Consider the following 15,117-nt stretch of genomic DNA (forward strand, 5'->3'; position numbering starts at 1 on the left):
CCTGATCAAAGAAGTGTTTACACAAATGATTAGCAACACTAAAATATTTTCTATAGATTGTTCACCATTCCATGTTTTACTATAGATGAAGATATCATCAAAGAATACAAACAATATTTAAAAAGAAATGGGTGGAACACTAGTGCAGGGACTTCTAGAGGTCATAATTTTTGATTCAAGAGTGATTTAATCAAAATTCATGTGGAGAAGCATCTCAAAGAGTTGAATCCAATATCAATATAACTTGTTTGATTGGACCATGTCTCGCTTTTTTTTAAGGCCAAATTCTTTTATCTTTGATTTCAAAATTTAGCTTTTATTGATTTTTTGAGATCTTTTGAATATATTTTTCTATTTAATTTTGTACTCCTTTATGTAATTAAATTAGTAAGTTACATTTAGTGTCTCTATAGTCAATCAAAATTAATTTGTAATTTTAATGAACGTGTGGATAAGCATGCAATATTACCTAAAATTAAAAAAATTATGAAAGCTACCAAAATTTGCCATATAAAAGGTTTTTGTTCAATTGTAGAAAATATAAAGGAAGGAGGATAATACAAATAAATATTTATCGAATTTTGGAGTTTTTGTATTTAGTTTTTTGTTGTTAATGATGAATCTTATTCTATAAATTTGGTTGCATCATTTGGTATCAGAGCATGAAGATGGCTAGGAGAAGATGAGGATGAGGAGGTCTTACATAGATGCATATAGATATGCAAAATCTACAAAGATAAGTAACAAATCTAGCAAGCATGATAGCACATCAGAGAATAAGGGGAAATAATTTTGATAAAGAAATATAAGAAAGAGGTGAAGATCAACATGTGAATTATGAAGATGAAGAACAACTAGAGCACCTAACCTTTGAAGAAAGGATTTTTAGAGCATTAGAAGGAAGGAATGGAAATGAAGGAATAAAAATTGAAGATTTTGATTATGTAGGTAGTCTCAACCAAAGGATCTAGTAGATTGGTGGAATAGTATAGAGAGAGAATTTGAATGAAAACCTATGATCAAGGAAAAGAAGGTATAATTTGAAAGCACCAATTTAAAGGTTCATGCAATGGTTTGGTAGGATGATTTATAAAAAGAAACAATAAAATCAAGACCTAAAATAACACAGAGAATAAATTGAGACAAAAATCTCTACCTATGGATTATGCACAAACCCTTTTTCATATATTTCAAAACTTGAGAAAAAGGTCTATCTAATGTGGAAAATTATATGAATGACCTAAAATAACACAGAGAATAAATTGAGACAAAAATCTCTACCTATGGATTATGCACAAACCCTTTTTCATATATTTCAAAACTTGAGAAAAAGGTCTATCTAATGTGGAAAATTATATGAATGAATTCTACAAAGTGTCCATTCACATGGAGAACCAAAAAACTAATAAGAAAATGGTTACAAGGTATGTGAAAGGTCTATTAAAATTATCTATATAAGATGAATTGAGCATGCATAGGGTTAGCAGTATGAAGAGGTATACCAATTATCTTTAAAGGAAAACAAAAGCATAATAGACAATATTTCCAAAGGAATAGAGGAATGAAAAGAGGTAAAAAATATCCATTATAGGGTGATTTAAATTATGGTCGAGTAGAATCATCTCAAGGAGTAGATAAATTAGATGATACTCAACAAGACTTACAAAATCAACAAATATGAAGAGGGTTTCAAAGGAGAAAAGGTTACGATGGTGGTAGAGGATGAGAAAACCCATGAAAACCTTTCATTTGATTTAGTTGTGGTGAAGAGATCCACAAGGAATTTGAATACTCAGACTATCACATGCAATAACAGAAACAAGGAGAGCACTCTAGATTGAACTTGGCTTAAGCTGAGAATGAAGGAGGACTTGAATCCCTCATTTCACCAAATGTGGATGAGTATCTGATGATAAGAAGAGAAATGGTTATTCCAAAGAAGGAACAATAATAGACTAGAGGTTGTGAAGATTCTTTGCTTTGATCAAATACTTTTTGAACTAGATACACATTGAGAGGAAATGTATGTCAAGTCATTATTGATAGTGGCAGTTGTGAGAACATAGTATACAGAGAGATGGTGAATAAATTGAACTTACATATAAAAAACATACCCATCCTTATGGTATTGCATGGTTTGAAAGGGAGAATGAAATTGTTGATAAGAGGTGCTTGACCAAGTTCTCTATATGTAAGACTTGTAAAGATGAAGTATGGTGTGATGTCATTCCAATAAATGCATTCCATGTGTTATTGAGAAGGCCATGACAATATGATAGGAAGATAATGCACGATGGAAAAAATAATACATAATAAGTATTTTTGAAAAAATGCTTCTAAAGTGATTTTATTTCCCCTTGAGGATGAACGGAAAGTTGAAATTCTTATGTCCACAAGAGAACTAGTCAAAGAAAAGAAGGTAATAGGTTTTAACTATGCATTGAAGATGCAAAGAGAAAGATGTGAATAAATACTAAAAAAAATTGAATTTCCTTTGAAGGATATTAAAGAACTAGAAAATAAAAGCGTAGATGAGAATGAACATGAGGATGTTGCAAGAGAAACAAAGAACCGGGTAAGGTTTATTTTCTCTAATTTTATTAAAAATGAAATGCATATAGAAGCAGAGATGAAAGGAATGATAATGGTAGAAGAATATAAGTGTGAAAGATAAGTGAATTAGCAAAACAAAATTATAAACAAGCAAAAGGAAAAGATTTCACAAATTTTGTACACGAAGATACTTTACACTCAGCAAGGTCAATACAATATATTTTTGGTACAATGGGAAGGGTTAGCACCAATTGATAACACATGGATAGTACAATGAGAATCACAAAATCTAGATCAAGGCAAGTGGCATTAGTTCGAAGACAAAAACTTGTAGGAGCTACATTCTTTTTAACTATAGGAGAATGATGTAGGGTCTTCTAGCTTGACCATAACTTTTGACTCCCAATTGAATTAAATATTTATGTGAAGAACAATAAAAAATAGTTGATTCTGATGCCAATTGAACTTGTTCCATTGAACCACATCTCTGTTGGCATTGCACACTCCAATGAGAATTGTAGGTGATTGAAGGTATTGTCATTGATGGCAACCTTGCAATCTTATAGCACGGGTACTGGAAGACTCTACACCGATAGATAGTTCACCGGTAGAGACAAGGATGTTTACCAGCACCCTAGCCGACAAGACTTTGTTTATTATATATTGTATTTAATTGTAATATCTTTTTGTAAGCTGACATGACATATTGTAATAAGACTCATACATAAGTATGAGATCTCATAGATCATTTTGTAGAGTGAATACTAAGGTAGATCTTGTAGAAAGGTTTATGGTTATTGTATGAGTTTTAACTGATACTGAACCTGGCATAGCAGATGCTTTTTGTAGCAGTACATTATATTGGATTCTCATAATCCATTTTGTAAGTCAGCGAGACTTCCTTTTGTATTTGAGCAGTGAGCTCTAGGCAGTTGGCCTTCCTGCATGTGCAAGCACACTATTGTAAGTAATATCCATTCATTGGCCAGTGAGTGAATATTGTGGGTCACAAATCCCACCGAGGTTTTTCCCACACCAGGTTTCCTCGCCAAAAATCTTGTGTTATGGTGTGATTTCTAAGTTGTGTTTATTGTTCATATTTACTGCATTAATTGTTGTTTACCAGTACGTTGTTTTGGAATGAAAACTAATAAGGTTAGAAAACCTGTAAACCGATTAGATACTAATTCACACCCCCCCCCCTCTTAGAATCTTTGGGAATCCTAACAATTGGTATCAGAGCCTGGTCCTCTATTTTCAAAAACCTAACAGCTTGGTGCAGGAGCACCCTGAGCACGTATGATGTTACAGGGCATTGGAGGAAGCTAATGAGACCTATGAGGTCATTTTTAAATGTAAATGGGCCATTAGTGCCAATCAATGTAATGAAAAGATGAAAAGATGTAAAATTGTCAAAATTGGCAAAATAGGCCTAAAAAGGCTAAATTTGGGTTTTGAGGGTAGAATAGATAAATATGATGAATAAATGATGTAATAAAGTTTAAAAGGTCATTTAATGACTATTTGAGTGGTTTGGGGTGATTAGATTTGAAATTGTCAAGTTGACAAATGAAATTGTCAATCTTGACAACTTTTGTTGCAAAATGTTGCAAAAATGCAAAAAAGGGCAGTTATAGGTGGTTATTAGTTACATTTCAGCCTTAGAAGGCTTGGAGAACTATAAAATGATGTAATTAATCCATTTTTAGAGGGGAATTAGATGAGGAGGTCAAGATTTGAGAAGTGGAGCAATAAAATTGTATTTTTCCTTGTATTTTCTGAGTTTTCAACGTATGACAGACTGAAATTTGTTCATTTGCAAATTGATATGCATTTATTTGATTAAGTTATCTTACTAGTATGAAAGTGAAATGAACTAAGAGTGATTTGGTTTTTATTTGGTGCAATTTCATTATCAATTGTGGAAGATATTGACATTTGTTTCAAAATTTTCAAAACCCTTACTAGGGCATCCAGTGGCCTCATAAATGTAATAACTTTTGTTTAGATGTTTTTCCAAACCCCATTTTGGGAAGGGATGAGGGTAAGGATGTATTTTACCTGTCCATGGTGTGTGCAGGGTTCCATGATGGATTTGGCACGTGCTTCATGAAGGTTTCAGACTGAAAAACAGTCAGATTTGGGGTGTGACTGCAACAGTCCTGATGCGACGGCAATATCTCATCACTGAACCGTTGGATATTCTTAAATTTTGGATATGTTGTTGAGGGTTAAGTTTGGAAGAATCTCACTGAAGAGATTGAGTCAATATGTGGTTTTCAAAAGTTATAGATCTCTGAGTACGAGTCTATCAAGAAGGACAACAAGAAGGTATATTTTGTTTATTTAGTTTCAAAGTTGTGTTTAATGGTTCAGTGGAGTATGTATGGAAATGGATGGAGCCTAAGGGGATGTGTGAGTGTCTTGAGTACATTGGGAATGTGTGAAACCAATGGGAGAGAGTTTTATGAGTTGTTTGGTCAACAAATATTGTCATTTATGCTTTTGGTTGTCCTAAAACAGTGAGACAGTGTGTTGGGTGTTATTCTAGTATGTGGAGAGTAGGGGATCAGAGGTGATGTGTTTGACCAATGAGAGGTCTGGAGGAGTGAGTTGTGTGGGTGTGGATAAGAGTCCTTATGTGTTTGAGTAAGATCCTCCTACCCTTTGCAACAATTGGTATCAGAGCAAGGAAGTAGATCCTTGCAAAGAAGATATTGAAGGTTGAGAGATAGGAGTTATAGCCATCATGGAAGAAGAGGAAGGAAGGAGGGCAAGGTATGTTCAGAGGCTTCCTATATTCAGAACACAATGCAAGTGCAGGGGTAAGGTATGCAAGGTTGTAGTTGATAGTGGGTCCTTTAAAAACATAGTCTCAATAGAAATGGTTGAAAAGTTGGACCTACCAAAGGCACCTCATGAGACACCTTATAGAGCATATGGGTTAAGTGATGATCAATGGATTGATGTTAAAGAAGAAGCATATATTTCTTTCAATATTGGTTCATATTATGATTTTATCCAATGTGATGTTATGCCTTTGACTGATTGTCATTTGATCTTGGGAAGAGCATGGCAATCTGATAGGTTCGCCCTACATGATGGTTACAAAAATACATATAGCATCAACAAGGATGGGGAGAAGTTTGTATTGAATCCATTGAAGGATGATGGGGAATATTGGGGGATGTCAAGAAAGATAGGTTTGATTGGAAAGATAGAGTTCCTAAGGAAAAAGGAACATGAAGATGAAGATAAAGAGCAAGTGAAGGATTGGTTGATGAAGGGTGATGGTGCAATGGAGCAGACAACCATCAAGAGTACAAACATGCATGAAGTTGGGGTAGAAATTCCAACAAAGAAGGTGGATGAAGATGCCAAGGTTGAGGTAAGTTGTCCATTGGAAGGACAAGAGCACAAGGTGCAGCAAATAAGTGTTGAAGAGGATGGTGAACCTAAGGATAAAGAGGTTCAAAATGTTGTGAAAGAGATGGAAGACAAAGGTACTGGTGAAGAAACCAAAGAATCAAGTCTTGGAGGGCTTGAAGTTGAGGAAATGATTCTGATTCGGACTATGATATGTCCATTGAGAATGGGAGAGGGTATAGGTCAGAAAGATACCCCTAAGACATCAAGGTGTGTGGCTAATGAAGTGGCAAGAGAGTTGAGTGATAGTTTGGTATGCCAAGGAGAATGGCATGAGGATGAGGTTGCAAAAGATGTAGCAGTTGAACCTGATTTATGGCAAGAGTTTGAAGCCATAGTTGAAGAATGGGAGAAGTTTGGTGGTGTTTGTAAGGCTCAAGAGGAAGAATTCTTGGAAATGAAGATTGAGAGTGAGATAGAGGTCCAAGAAGAGGCTCAAATGGTGGAAATTTTTTCTCAAAGGATGGACATATTGATGCATGATGTTGTTTCTATTTTTTCTAATCCCTTTATTTCAGGTATGCAGGGATACTTTATTGATAACCATGTGGAAATGATCCACAATAATGGTGTAGGTTCTTGGTCAAAGTACCAAATGGAGGAGCTAAGGTGCAAGGAGCCACCAAGGCATGGACTGATTTTGTTTGCAGGGTACTAGGAGTATGGTGCAGGAGCACCCTGAGCACGGTGAGTTCAAGGAGTCATATGATGTTACGGGGAATTGTAGGAAGCTAATGAGACCTATGAGGTCATTTTTAAATGTAAATGGGCCATTAGTGCCAATCAATGTAATGAAAAGATGTAAAATTGTCAAAATTGGCAAAATAGGCCTAAAAAGGCTAAATTTGGGTTTTGAGGGTAGAATAGATAAATATGATGAATAAATGATGTAATAAAGTTTAAAAGGTCATTTAATGACTATTTGAGTGGTTTGGGGTGATTAGATTTCAAATTGTCAATCTTGACAACTTTTGAGCAACTTTTGTTGCAAAATGTTGCAAAAATGCAAAAAAAGGGTAGTTATAGGTGGTTATTAGTTACATTTCAGCCTTAGAAGGCTTGGAGAACTATAAAATGATGTAATTAATCCATTTTGAGAGGGACATTAGATGTGGAGGTCAATATTTGAGAAGTGGAGCAATAAAATTGTATTTTTCCTTGTATTTTCTGAGTTTTCAACGTATGACAGACTGAAATTTGTTCATTTGCAAATTGATATGCATTTGTTTGATTAATTTATCTTACTGGGATGAAAGTGAAATGAAATAAGAGTGATTTGGTTTTTATTTGGTGCAATTTCATTATCAATTGTGGAAGATATTGACATTTGTTTCAAAATTGTCAAAACCCTTATTAGGGCATCCAGTGGCCTCATAAATGTAATAACTTTTGTTTAGATGTTTTTCCAAACCCCATTTTGGGAAGGGATGAGGGTAAGGATGTATTTTACCTATCCATGGTGTGTGCAGGGTTCCATGATGGATTTGGCACGTGCTTCATGAAGGTTTCAAACTGAAAAACAATCAGATTTGGGGTGTGACTACGACAGTCCTGATGTGAGGGCAATATCTCATCACTGAACTGTTGGATCTTCTTAAATTTTGGATATGTTGTTGAGGGTTAATTTTGGAAGAATCTCACCGAAGAGATTGACTAAATAATGTGGTTTTCAAAAGTTATAGATCTCTGAGTATGAGTCTATCAAGAAGGACAGCAAGAAGGTATATTTTGTTTATTTAGTTTCAAAGTTGTGTTTAATGGTTCAGTGGAGTATGTATGGAAATGGATGGAGCCTAAGGGGATGTGTGAGTGTCTTGAGTACATTGGGAATGTGTTAAACCAATGGGAGAGAGTTTTATGAGTTGTTTGGTCAACAAATATTGTCATTTATGCTTTTGGCTGTCCTAAAACAGTGAGACAGTGTGTTGGGTGTTATTCTAGTATGTGGAGAGTAGGGGATTAGAGGTGATGTGTTTGACCAATGAGAGGTCTGAAGGAGTGAGTTGTGTGGGTGTGGATAAGAGTCCTTATGTGTTTGAGTAAGATCCTCCTACCCTCTGCATCAATTGGTATCAGAGCAAGGAAGTAGATTCTTGCAAAGGAGATATTGAAGGTTGAGAGATAGGAGTTATAGCCATCATGGAAGAAGAGGAAGGAAGGAGGGCAAGGTATGTTTAGAGGCTTCCTATATTCAGAACACAATGCAAGTGCAAGGGTAAGGTATGCAAGGTTGTAGTTGATAGTGGGTCCTTTAAAAACATAGTCTCAATAGAAATGGTTGAAAAGTTGGACCTACCAAAGGCACCTCATGAGACACCTTACAGAGCATATGGGTTAAGTGATGATCAATGGATTATTGTTAAAGAATGAGCATATGTTTCTTTCAATATTGGTTCATATTATGATGTTATCCAATGTGATGTTATGCCTTTGACTGATTGTCATTTGATCTTGAGAAGAGCATGGCAATCTGATAGGTTTGCCCTACATGATGGTTACAAAAATACATACAACATCAACAAGGATGGGGACAAGTTTGTATTGAATCCATTGAAGGATGATGGGGAATATTGGGGGATGTCAAGAAAGATAGGTTTGATTGGAAAGATAGAGTTCCTAAGGAAAAAGGAACATGAAGATGAAGATAAAGAGCAAGTGAAGGATTGGTTGATGAAGGGTGATGGTGCAATGGAGCAGACAACCATCAAGAGTACAAACATGCATGAAGTTGGGGTAGAAATTCCAACAAAGAAGGTGGATGAAGATGCCAAGGTTGAGGTAAGTTGTCCATTGGAAGGACAAGAGCATAAGGTGCAACAAATAAGTGTTGAAGAGGATGGTGAACCTAAGGATAAAGAGGTTCAAAATGTTGAGAAAGAGATGGAAGACAAAGGTACTTCTGAAGAAACCAAAGAATCAAGTCTTGGAGGGCTTGAAGTTGAGGAAATGATTCTGATTGGGACTATGATATGTCCATTGGGAATGGGAGAGGGTATAGGGCAGCAAGATACCCCTAAGACATCAAGGTGTGTGGCTAATGAAGTGGCAAGAGAGTTGAGTGATAGTTTGGTATGCCAAGGAGAATGGCATGAGGATGAGGTTGCAGAAGATGTAGCAGTTGAACTTGATTTATGGCAAGAGTTTGAAGCCATAGTTGAAGAATGGGAGAATTTTGGTGGTGTTTTTAAGGCTCAAGAGGAAGAAGCCTTGGAAATGAAGATTGAGAGTGAGATAGAGGTCCAAGAAGAGGCTCAAATGGTGGAAATTTTTTCTCAAAGGATGGACATATTGATGCATGATGTTGTTTCTATTTTTTCTAATCCCTTTGTTTCAGGTATGCAGGGATACTTTTTTGATAACCATGTGGAAATGATCCACAATAATGGTGTAGGTGCTTGGCCAAAGTACCAAATGGAGGAGCTCAGGTGCAAGGAGCCACCAAGGCGTGGACTGATTTTGTTTGCAGGGTACAAGGAGCATGGTGCAAGAGCACCTTGAGCACGGTGAGTTCAAGGAGTCATATGATGTTACGGGGCATTGGAGGAAGATAATGGGGCCTATGATGTCATTTTTAAATGTAAATGGGCCATTAGTGCCAATCAATGTAATGAAAAGATGAAAAGATGTAAAATTGTCAAAATTGGCAAAATAGGCCTAAAAAGGCTAAATTTGGGTTTTGAGGGTAGAATAGATAAATATGATGAATAAATGATGTAATAAAGTTTAAAAGGTCATTTAATTACTATTTGAGTGGTTTGGGGTGATTAGATTTGAAATTGTCAAGTTGACAAATGAAATTGTCAATCTTGACAACTTTTGAGCAACTTTTGTTGCAAAATGTTGCAAAAATGCAAAAAAAGGGCAGTTATAGGTGGTTATTAGTTACATTTCAGCCTTAGAAGGCTTGGAGAACTATAAAATGATGTAATTAATCCATTTTTAGAGGGGCATTAGATGAGGAGGTCGAGATTTGAGAAGTAGAGCAATAAAATTGTATTTTTCCTTGTATTTTCTGAGTTTTCAACGTATGACAGACTGAAATTTGTTCATTTGCAAATTGATATGCATTTATTTGATTAAGTTATCTTACTACTATGAAAGTGAAATGAACTAAGAGTGATTTGGTTTTTATTTGGTGCAATTTCATTATCAATTGTGGAAGATATTGACATTTGTTTCAAAACTGTCAAAACCCTTACTAGGGCATCCAGTGGCCTCATAAATGTAATAACTTTTGTTTAGATGTTTTTCCAAACCCCATTTTGGGAAGGGATGAGGGTAAGGATGTATTTTACCTGTCCATGGTGTGTGCAGGGTTCCATGATGGATTTGGCACGTGCTTCATGAAGGTTTCAGACTGAAAAACAGTCAGATTTGGGGTGTGACTGCAACAGTCCTGATGCGACGGCAATATCTCATCACTGAACCGTTGGATATTCTTAAATTTTGGATATGTTGTTGAGGGTTAAGTTTGGAAGAATCTCACTGAAGAGATTGAGTCAATATGTGGTTTTCAAAAGTTATAGATCTCTGAGTACGAGTCTATCAAGAAGGACAACAAGAAGGTATATTTTGTTTATTTAGTTTCAAAGTTGTGTTTAATGGTTCAGTGGAGTATGTATGGAAATGGATGGAGCCTAAGGGGATGTGTGAGTGTCTTGAGTACATTGGGAATGTGTGAAACCAATGGGAGAGAGTTTTATGAGTTGTTTGGTCAACAAATATTGTCATTTATGCTTTTGGTTGTCCTAAAACAGTGAGACAATGTGTTGGGTGTTATTCTAGTATGTGGAGAGTAGGGGATCAGAGGTGATGTGTTTGACCAATGAGAAGTCTAAAGGAGTGAGTTGTGTGGGTGTGGATAAGAGTCCTTATGTGTTTGAGTAAGATCCTCCTACCCTCTGCATCACAGCTTCAAGAAGTTTCTGACACAGATACAAATGGAAAACTTGAGAAAGCAATTGGAAACAGACAGCTCTTGCAGATTATGATGCAAAAAAGTTGAAAAATATCAAACTTGAAGATGATCTGAAGACTGCATAGGAATTCAATCAAGTACTTTAGGAGAATATTACTATTGCTAGAAACAAAAGAAGAGAACTTCATGAGAAGATACAAAATGATGATGATGAAAAGGAAACTCTTAATGATCTTGTAAGCAAGATAAGGCAGGAAAACATGACCTTGAGGAATAAGATGCAAGACATGACTATGAGATTTTGTAAAGACATTGAAGACAGAATGGAGAATGAATATGACTTGACTAGGAGACTCAAAGATGCTGGAAATGAAAATCTAAGACTCGGTCATGAAAATGATATGTTAAAGACATATCTGATTCACATGGAACATGATAAAACTAAACTTATGAGACAGAAGGAATTTTTGGAAAATGAGTTGGCTACTACAAATCAACACAAAGAGAAATTCAAGAAAAGTTTTGAAGAACTTGATGATATGCTGAAAAGTCAGAAACCTAATGGAGACACTAATGGACTTGGATTTGAATTTGGTGAAAGCTCTAGTACTACAAACAATCATGATCATAGCAAACCGGTAAGACAACCTAATGCCTACAAATTTAATGGGAAATGCTTTAACTATAACAAATATGGTCATAGAGCGAATTAGTGTAGACCTAGAAACTATCAGAACACTAATACACCCACCGATCAATGTTCCAAATGCAACAAAATTGGTCACAATTCAAAAAATTGCAAAATGAATGTAAGATGTTATGTTTGTGGAAGATTTGGACACCTATCTAATCAATGCATAACACAAACTGGCATAGGATATGGAAAGGCTATTCAAAAAAACAATGTGACTTGTTATGCTTGTAACAAGATTGGACATATTGCAAAATTTTGTAGAAGGCATCACCGACAAATAACAAAGGACCCAGTTTGAAAGGCAAAGAGAACATTGATGAGGTAAAGCAAGAATTTTCAAAACAATGGATTAGAAAGAGAGATCAAAATGTTGATGAGGCTATTCCTTCACTAGTAGAGCAGAGTATTACTCCACTGGCAGGAGATTCTTCATCTAACTGAAAAGAAATCTTTTGGGGGTATGGCATCAAACGAAAAATCATGCAAGTTTACCCTCGGTTGATGGTGAGAAGATGAACTTCTTCTTTACCGGCAGATGTGTTAAGTTTCACTTAACCGGCAGGCATTTATTGTGGTAGTTGAAGGATAAGACATTATAAATCAGTGTTTTTCACTTGTTTTCATTCACCAAGCATTCAAATTTTCTAAGAGCGTGAAAAACCCGAGCGAAGGCATCCACAGCGAGAAGTGAAACAAAATCTTTCAAGCATCCAAACCTAAAAGGCAGATTAAGGTATTTATCAATGGCTTCCTCCTCTACTTTTGAATTCATTGCAAACCCTAATGTTATTGAAGTGGTTAAACGCCCTAGGCCCGTATTCAAGATTATTCCTGAAGTAGCAAAGCAAGATGATACCCTAGGTGCATTTTCTAAAATCCGTAAAGGAGTTGCATATGCAGAAGACCCAAGAATTTACATACATTGCCATATTGAGGAACTAGGTTCAAATGAAATTGTGAAAATGTATAAAAATGTGATTTGTGATGAAAGTGGAATTGTAAAACCAAAACATAAGGTTATCGAAACCCTAGGTTTTGTGGAAATCCTTGACATTCCAAAATTTCCTAAGGAAGTTGTGAGGATTGTACTCAGTAGAGTCCATGGAGAATTCTTCTGGTTAGACTCTATCCATAAGATCACAAGAGATGCAGTTAAGGTTGTGACTGGCTTACCTTCCACCGGTAGCAGGCTAGATAAGACCAAGAAAGTTTCAAACAACACTGTGATGAGTTTAACTAGTGCAACCTATGACAACAGATCCCTAAGAGTTAATGATGTGAAAGATGACAATGTTAGATTCATTAGCATGATCTTAGGATACAAAACCACACATGCTAACAGACTGAACTCAGTTTCCAGTCTATGTATCAAGAGTGCATATGATATGGTCAACAGTGATGCTAAGATAGATGTATGTGAGTGGTTGAAAGATGAATTGATTGATAATTTGAAGAAAATCAAAGGAGATAAGAAAGCTAATTTCAGATTTTCCAATCTTCTTGTATGTCTAATGCTATATATTATAAAAGAAGCTCCCGGTATAGGCAGGAAAGACTTTGGTTATGACATATCGGTAGGTAAACAACTGTTGGATATCTTCACCAACATGGGAACAGATAGGGAAAACAAAATAACTGAATATTTCCAAGCATTCAAGGCTAAAATGAAGACTAGGGAAAGGTTACCTCAGAGTATTGTAGACAAGTATCAAAAATAAATTTGTTTTGTAATCGAGAAAGATGAGATCTAGATGGAAGCAGTTCTTCCTAGAACTGTTTGGGTGACAGAGATGGGTTATGAGGCTGATGTGAACATTATTGAGACATATGCCAAAGCCCTACTTGATGCCCCTAGAGAACTAGAGGAAAAGGTGTTTGGTAATGCTGAAACCATTGAAAGTGGGGTGCAAACACTGAAACAAAGAAAGAGAAGGGAGAAATATATCCGAAGTGCACATAAGCAGGTTAAAGAGATAAAGGAAAATGTAATGAATATCACTAGTATCAAAGAAAGTGATTTGGAAGGGTGACAACCGGAAGTTCACATCTCACCGGTTGGAACTTCATCACAAAGTGATATCCCAACTAAGTTTAAAAGAGTAGATAGGAAGAGAAAACCTTCACCGGTACCCTCTCCTCCTCCCAAGAAAACCAGGACAACAAGGCAGAAACAATAGGCAGTAAGGCCCCCAGCTAAAAACATGACACCCAGGAAGAAAAAGGAAAAACAGGTTATCCCTCCTCTTGACAATCTATTGAATGAAATAACAGATGATGGAAATTTATCAAATGTTAGCAAATTATATGATGCATTTACCAATAAAGAAAAGGAAAGCATAGAAAAATAGTATCATCTTACACCTAGACATTTATAAGAAATTTTTGATAGAGGTGGTAGATGATTTACCTAGTGGTCTGTATATGCAGCTTGATGGTAAAAGGCTAGCTATTATGGAGTTAAATAATAAAATAAAAACTGAGAAGCTACATGTTGTTCACCCTATGAAATCAATAGAAGAAATTGATGAGTTGATAAGTGAGGCTAACATGACAGTATTTTCTAGTGGTCACCGACATGTAAGTCTAATGGTCGGCAAAGTTAATGAGATATCAGAAGAGATGATTGATAAGTGGGACATCTTCTTTGTGGAGAAGGAGAAACAAGAAGAGCTCAAAAGACCTAAATATTTTTAAGGTATACCAAAAGGATAAAGATAAGGGTAAAGGCAAGGTAGGTGGACTACCAAACATAAAAGTGACAAACAATTTGCCACCACCTTCAGTTACTCCACCGGTTCAGATAGATGCAACACTAGCTACTGAGGATGTGGAGACTCCACATGAGGATACAAATCCTGAATCAGAAATCCTGTACATAATGAACATTGATACTCAGGAGGTCAATATTGTGGTTGATAAGGAGACCACTGGTGAGAAGAAAGATGTGGCTACTGAGCCACTGGCTGACAATGTTGTAGTTGAAACACCAGCTAATAACATTGAGATTGGGATTCAAGTTGAGAAACCGGTTGCAGAAAATACAGAGAAGCCTACTGAGTCACCGATAGTGGACAGTGCAGAGGTGAAGACAGAGAAACTGGCAAAGGATACCATAGAGAAACCATCAGAAAAACTGGTAGTAGAGAGCACAGTGAAACCCACTAAGAAACAGGCAGATAAAAAGGTCGAGTCATAGGTACATACAGAGACAGTGCCACCGACAACAGCTGAGAAGCCTAAACCTTTGCTGATAGAAATGCAGATACAAACTGACCCACCAAAGGTTGAGGCAAGCAAAGTGGTTACTCACACCGGCAACATGGAGATTGTTAAGGTAGTTGGACAGTCATCTGGTACTTCCATGACTGAATTCAGACCAACAAATGTAACTGAGGTATTATTGGATTCAATTAAGAAACTCACAGATTGCAATGCATTGGCCTATAAGGCTATAGATGATACCATTCCCATTCTTAAACTGATTGCACCTAAGTGCAATGTAGAAAATAAATATTCATTGAGTCAA

Source organism: Cryptomeria japonica, chromosome 11 (assembly GCF_030272615.1).
Source record: "Cryptomeria japonica chromosome 11, Sugi_1.0, whole genome shotgun sequence".
Classification (NCBI taxonomy): Eukaryota; Viridiplantae; Streptophyta; class Pinopsida; order Cupressales; family Cupressaceae; genus Cryptomeria; species Cryptomeria japonica.